The sequence below is a fragment of the Dama dama genome, chromosome 25, assembly GCF_033118175.1.
Source record: "Dama dama isolate Ldn47 chromosome 25, ASM3311817v1, whole genome shotgun sequence".
NCBI classification, from domain to species: domain Eukaryota; kingdom Metazoa; phylum Chordata; class Mammalia; order Artiodactyla; family Cervidae; genus Dama; species Dama dama.
In genome coordinates this window covers 63,897,563-63,904,716 of record NC_083705.1, presented here as the reverse complement: position 1 = coordinate 63,904,716, position 7,154 = coordinate 63,897,563, and the positions used below count along the sequence as shown (strand labels likewise).

General features: G+C 44.7%; 1 non-coding gene across 1 annotated transcript; it reads right to left on the bottom strand.

Moving 5' to 3' along the window:
* Positions 1-6,364: 6,364 nt before the first annotated feature.
* On the bottom strand, positions 6,365-6,467 carry LOC133046879 (U6 spliceosomal RNA). Its single transcript, XR_009690583.1, has one exon. It is a non-coding gene; the product is annotated as a U6 spliceosomal RNA (small nuclear RNA).
* Between the last annotated feature and the right edge of the window lie 687 nt (positions 6,468-7,154).

Below are 7,154 nucleotides of genomic sequence, written 5' to 3'. Positions count from 1 at the left end.
ACTTTTTGGCTCTGTAAATAATGAGGCTTTATTATGTAAAAATTATTGTCAGATAATATATATATATTATATATATATATAATTGTATAACTAATTATATAATTATATATAACCTACATAATTAATTGATAATATAATTAATATGTAATTAGTGTAATTATTATATAATTGTATATTTCTCATTATTCCATTAAGATACAGTTCTAGGAATAGAATTATGGGTTCAAGATGCATGGGCATTTTTAAGGTTATTGATAAGTAACTCCACGGACTATAGCTCACCAGGCTCCTCCGTCCATGGAATTCTCCAGGCAAGAATACTGGAGTGCGTTGTCATTCTCTTCTCCAGGGGATCTTCCCGACTGAGGGACTGAAGCTGGGTCTTCTGCATTGCAGGCAGATTCTTTACCATCTGAGCCACTAGGGAGACCCATTAATGCAGATTGACAAATTAGTTTCCAAAAGACAGGAACAGTTGACAGTCCCTCCAGTTCTATATGAGGCAACTGCTGATCTTGAAGAAAGTGAAAGAAAGTGAATTTGTTCACTTGTGTCTGACTTTTTGCAACCCCTTGAACTGTAGCCCACCAGGCTCCTCTATTCATGGGATTCTCCAGGCAAGAGTACTGGAGTGGGTTGTCATTTCCTTCTCCAGGGGATCTTCCCGACTCAGGGCTCGAACCTGAGTCTCCCACATCGTAGGCAGATGCTTTTACCGTCTGAGCCACCAGGGAATGCAGATCTTAAAGTTCCAAAAATTGGATAAAACTCCTAACCCACTCCACCTCCACTGCAAATTTTATTTTCCTGGTCCTCCAGTCATATTTTCTTTTGGATTTCCTCTAGCAGTGGTTTCGAGCTCAGGAAGAGAGTGGCCTCTGGCTGGAAGACAGGCGTGGTGGGCGATTCCCCTAATATTTGCTCCCGTGGGAGGCTCTCTGAGCCAACCTCCTCCCTCCGAGGAGCTCAGTCACTTCCAGGCATTGGGGTGAGGGCCAGTCTTATTACTGCTCAGCACCTCCTACTCTGTGGCTGACACCTACGCTGTGGCCTGCCTTCAGAGGAAAGATAACCTGTTATTTCGTACTTGTTGCTGTCTTATGGCAATAGGAAGCCAGTGATGCTGTTCTCAGCAAAAACACAGATTCATCCTAAGAGGCTGTCCTTTTCGAAATGGGATAATCCTGCCCCAGTGTTCCCTGACTGGCAAGAATCTCTTCCATATAGGAACATCTGTCTGTATCTGAAATTAGTTCTAGTCACGGGGCTACTGATGAGTATCAGAAGGTTCAGTAGAAGAATTAATGGTTTAATCCTGGCCTATCAATTGATGGGTAACGTATATTTATTGGGCTTTCCCTGGTGGCTCAGCAATAAAGAATCTGCCTGCTGATGGAGGAGACATGGGTCCCATCCCTGGGTTGGGAAGTTCCCCTGGATAAGAAAATTGGCAACCCACTCCAGTATTGTTTCCATGGGAAATCCTGTGGAAACAGGAGCCTGGTGGTCTGTAGTTCATGGGGTCACAGGATCAGACCAAACAACAAAACAACAAACATATGTTTGTTACAGATCATGTATTTACTTCTAGGATATCTGTAGAGATAAGCTACAACTATTATGAAAGAGCCTCTCACCTCGTGATACTGTGTTGCTCTTAAACCTACATTGACATAAAACAAATTATTTGCACATTTCACTGTCATCATATGATTTCAGATATTTTAAAGTAAAAAAAAAAAAAAAATAGCTGACTCCTACTGCTCTTTGGATAAATAGACACAGTCTCACCATAACCCTCAAGCCTGTCTGGTTTCACTGTGGGCAAACTCCCCTCTTCAAAACCTCTTTCACCTTCTTCCTAGATCTCAAACTCAACACTCTCCCTCTGACCTCAGGGCCTTTGCACATGCAGTTTCCACAGTATGGGATAGTCTGCTTCCTCCTGCCTTGTTCCAGACCCAGCAGATCTCTCCCCAGGGCACTCCTTTGCCAGTCTTAGTAGAATATTTCAGATGAGCTCAAAAAAAAAAAAAAAAAAAATCTTCAGGAAAGGCTGTCCCTCAGACCCCAGACTACGTCTGGACCCTCTGATTAATGTTATCATAACATGGTGTGTTTTTGCTTGTGATGATTTGTAGTTTGCCATCCAATGTTTGCCTATGTCTTTGCTGTTTGAAGGTGTCTCTCTCATTGCTCTTCTGTGTTCCACGGGCAAAGAGGCTGCTTTTCTTACCATCAGAAGCATGCTGGCTGACAAAATGTGGGGCAGACAGCTGCTGAGTCACTGCTTGTCAAATAAATAAATGGGTACCGACTAAGATGGCTGACAGCTTGGTTGGGTTAGTGCGCTGGCTGAGCATCCTTGCGTGCAATCTCCTCATAAGGCAATGAACTATTTCTCAAGCCATAGAAGAGTGTCACTCAGAGTGGAGCCTTTAAGACAGCTGGGCAGGTTTGCTTACCTGCTTTCTTGTCTACTCATGATGGGAAATTGTTACTTCGTCTGCCTCTCATTTAAAAACAAAGACAGTGTCTTCGCTTTTCCCTCCATCCTGAGACATCAACATCATCATCATTATTTTTTTTAGAAAGCAAGCTTTTTTAAATTTACTTCTTAGTTGGAGGGAAATTACTATGCAATGTTGTGTTGGTTTCTGCCATACAGCAATGCCAATAAGCCATAATTTTATAGATATCCCCTCCCTCCTCAGCCTTCCTCCCATTCCCCCATCTCCCATCCTTCTAGTTCATCACAGAGTGCCATTTTGGGCTCCCTGTGTTATATAGCAACTTCTAACCAGCTATCGGTTTTATACATGGCAATGTATATATGCTAAGACATCATTATTAAATGACATAATTTAATAGTAACTTTTCAGAGGGAAAAACCAAATATATCCCCCGAAATATTGCTCCCACATTATATATATATATATATATACACACACACACACATAGATTGTAAAACACCCAATCCTGGATGTGTTAACATGTTATAAAAAGGTGAATATCTTTGAATTTAGACAAAATTGGCAGTCCTACCACAAAGGCTGGTTATGAATATTAAAACAGATGAAGGCATATGAAGTGTATTGCTAAGTGTCTGGGACACAGTGTTCAATAAAATGATACTTGTTAGTAAGCTTATTACTATTATTCCTATCATTTTACTTTGAGAAGGTTAACTTGAGTTTATCCTGTGGGTTGTAGATTCCCAGTGACATTAAAGGGCCCGTGTTCTTGTTGGGAGGAAAAAATTTTCCTCCACCCTTCTAGCTTCTTCTGACTGCTTTAAGAACCAAATTAACAGGAGACAGATTAACAGGAGAAAATCAAACAAATGTTTAATAACAGGTATTCATGGGAGAAACCTAGGAAAAGTGAGTAAGTCACCTAAATGGCTAAACCCCTCACCTTAAATGCCATTCTCAGCTAAAGACAAAAGAGGATGTTGAGGGTGCGTACAGCCTGTTACAAGAGGTGACCAGGAGAAGTCCAGTAAGCAAGGGTAAGGGTGCTGTGCAGATTTACTTCTGTAGAGATGTGTTCATCCTCTTTTCCTGGTCCAGGGAGGGAGACACCTTTACAAGTGGAGAATTCCCTTATAAATGTAAATAGTTCTTACAAAAGGGTGACTTCTACTTGATTTTCAGTTTTTCCCCTTGTTTGCTGTTTCTTAGAAAATGTGGTTTTGATTTGCATTTCTCTGATAATGAGTGATGTTGAGCATCTTTTCATGGCTGATTCATGTCAATGTATGACAAAAACCACTACAATATAAAAATAAATAAATTAATTAATTAAAAAAAGAAAAAGAAAATGTGCTCAGTCGATCAGCCCTGTCCCATCTTTGCGACCCCATGGACGGTAGCCTGCCCTCCAGCCTCCTCTCTCCATGGGATTTTTCCAGGCACAAATACTGGAGTGGGTTGCCATATCCTCCTCCAGGAGATCTTCCCCACCCAGGGATCAAACCCGCATCCTGCATTGGCAGTTGAATTCTTTACCAGTAGCACCACCTTAACCAGCTTAAGATAATTAATATGCCAAAAAGACATATTTAAGGGTGTCAAAATTCTGCTCCCCTCCACCTTGCATGTCTGGGTGAATGCAATCTCCCGTCAGTACTCAGGCCTCAGTAAGCTCAGTGACACGCAGGAGCTAGGCATCACGGTGGAGGTCCCAGAGCAAGCTGAACCGTGAATCCCAAGTTGTTTGGACTCCGCCTCCGGTGTGATCGTGAATGAAGGGAAAGAAGCCCGGAGGGTGAGTCTCTAGACTTCCTCAGACAGTCAGCACTCCGTCTCCTGCTCCTTTTCTAAAGAAAAGCCCCCGTTTGGTGGGCCAGGATGTTCATGTTGTCTTTTCCGTGTTTTCACAAAGTAACACGGGAGTGTATTTATTCCGAGAGATCTCGGTTGGGCATTTCCGGTCCCACTGCAGCCCCCTGGCCCAGACTTTAGGGGCTTGCCCCCAGGCAGTCACTTCCCACCCCCCTCCACACTTTCCTGCCTGCAACCCACCCAGTTAAATTCAATTCAGTACAAACAAGCACCTGATGTCCTTGGAGTCATCTAACCTAAGGCGGGCCCCCTTCTCACTCCCCTTCCCCGTCTGGCTGAAAAAGCTCACCGTCATGGGAAACATAACTCTGATTCACATGGAGGGAATAGTCACTGCCCTTGGTTAGTCTGGTGTGTGAAGCTTTCCCAGGTCAGAGCCCACTCGAACTTCCCAGACTTTCTTCTGCTTTCCCCTGCTCTGTTCCTGACTCCCTGCCCTTCCCATCTCTTCTGCTCTCTGGAATAATCTCCTTCTCTCTAATCTCCCTTAGCACCGTCGGGGCTTGTCCTGCGGCCCTTGATTCTATGCTTCTAGCTTGGGGTGTAATCAGACATGCACAAGGCTGGTGACTCTTCTAGATGATAAAGTCCTTGAAAGAAGAAAATCCACCTCACTTCTCCTTATATTGTAGTTTTTAACTACAGTACATGGAGAAATGAGTACAGGACCTTTTGGTTGCTGAAACATCGAAAGGAACAGTAATTAAGTATCCTTTACGTGTAGCAGAAATTAACTATGCAAGAAAGAAAAAAAGGTGCCCAGTGGAGGGATCTTTGTTGAGCAAGTCATTTCTTCTTCTGTGTGTTTTCCCTTTGAACTCATTTAACGGTGCAAAGGGGCTTTTCTTTTTGCTGATGGGCAGAGCAGAGAGGTAAATGCTGACAGATGATGCTATTTTGGGCTTTCCCGGTGGCACTAGTTGTAAAGAATTCGACTTCCAGTGCAGGAGGCGCAAGAGACTTGGGTTTGATCCCTGGGTCGGTAGATCCCCTGGAGAAGGAAATGACAACCTACTCCACTATTCTTGCCTGGAGAATTCCATGAACAGAGGAGCCTGGTGGGCTGTAGTCCATGAGGTCACAAAGAGTCGGACACGGCTGAGCGACTGATACAACTACACTGATGCTATTTTAGCTCTGTGTCCATTCATGCATGGATCCCATGCTCAGAAGGCAGCCAGTATACTTTAAATTAACACCAATGCTTTACTGTATGAAGGGTGGGTTGAATTCGGATGTGCTACTGAGCCAAACCTGGGTCTGCTTGCCCTCCGGTAGCAGTCAAACCAATCTGCTGACACCAGCTTGTGATGAACGAGAGGGCGGTATTTATTATAAGGCTCCAGACAAGGAGTCCAGGCAGCATGAATGCTCAAAAACTTGAACTCTGTGATGGGTTTCAGGAAAACATTTTTAAAGGCCAGGTGAGGGACGAGGTCACTGGGTCTGTGATCAGCTCGTGCACAATTCTTTTTGGTTGATGATGAGGTAATAGGACCGTGTCACAGGAGTTAACATTATCAGTCCTTGGGCTCCAGTAGGTCTGGGGGCTATGTGCTCATGGTCATTAAGTAGTTAACTTTTTCCATTTGGTGGGAGTTTTGGCATCTGTAAAAGGACTCAGGCAATTTGCATCAGATACTGTTATCTAGGTAATTCAGAGGGGAGATAAGGCAGAGGACACAGGGGGATGGGTCTGTCCTGGAAAGTCTCCCCCGGGGGATGGGATCAGCTGGGCAGGGTCCTGGATTTAGGGCACAGCCAGGCAGGGTTCTGCCTCCCCGGTGCCCAGTCGCTTTAGTTGTGTCTGACTCTTTGTGACCACAAGGACCTTTAGCCCGACTGGCTCCTCTGGCCATGGGATTTCCCAGGCAAGAATACTAGAGTGGGTTGCCATGGCCTCCTCCAGGGGTCTTCCTGACCCAGGGATCCAAGCAGCATCTCTTGTATCTCTTGCACTGGCAGCTGTGTTCTTTACCCCTAGTGCCATCTGGAAAGCAACTCCCACCCTGCCCCCACCAGAGATGGAAGGCTTCACAAACTTGCGTGTCGTCCTTGCACAGGGGCCATGCTAATCGTCTCTGCATCATTCCAGTGTTAGTGTCTGTGCAGCTGAAGCAAAAAACTCTGTCTCCCCACAGCTGCCCTCTTCTCAGCCGCAGTTCCTGAGGGGAAAGAGTAGTCACTGAACATTCTCATCTTTCAGAGCTAAGCTGACTCTACCTACTTTTAAGGAAACGGGTGTCACAGACAATTTTTCATAGTCAATGACACTGTGATACCTGCAAGTGGAAGTTCTTGGCATTTTAGGGCTCCTGAACAAAAGAGTTGTATAAGTAACGTAGTCTGTTGGATTTTCCATGTTATGTGTTTCATGGCTCCGTGGAGTTTTAGGTGTTCTCTTGAATGTAATGACTTATTGTACATGTCTACTGAAACCAAATGCACAACCGAAGGGCAGTTTCAGTTTTGTTTGGGGACCTGACTAAGGACAATAGCCCAGGAGATAGCCTCTCAGATAGCTCTGAGAAACTGCTCCAGAGAAGTGGGAAGAGCCAGTATATACATACATACATATGTATTTGGCGGTGGGTGGGGGGGGGGGGGGGGGCGGCGCTGGGAAATACATTTAGTGAAGCATAAAAATATTACTGCTAGTCACGAGGGCTTCCCTGGTGGCTCAGTGGTAAAGAATCTGCCTGCAATGCAGGAGACGCAGGAGACCTGGGTTTGAACCCTGGGTCAGGAAGATCCCCCTAGAGGAGAAAATGGCAACCCACTCCAGTATTCTTGCCTGGAGAATCCCAC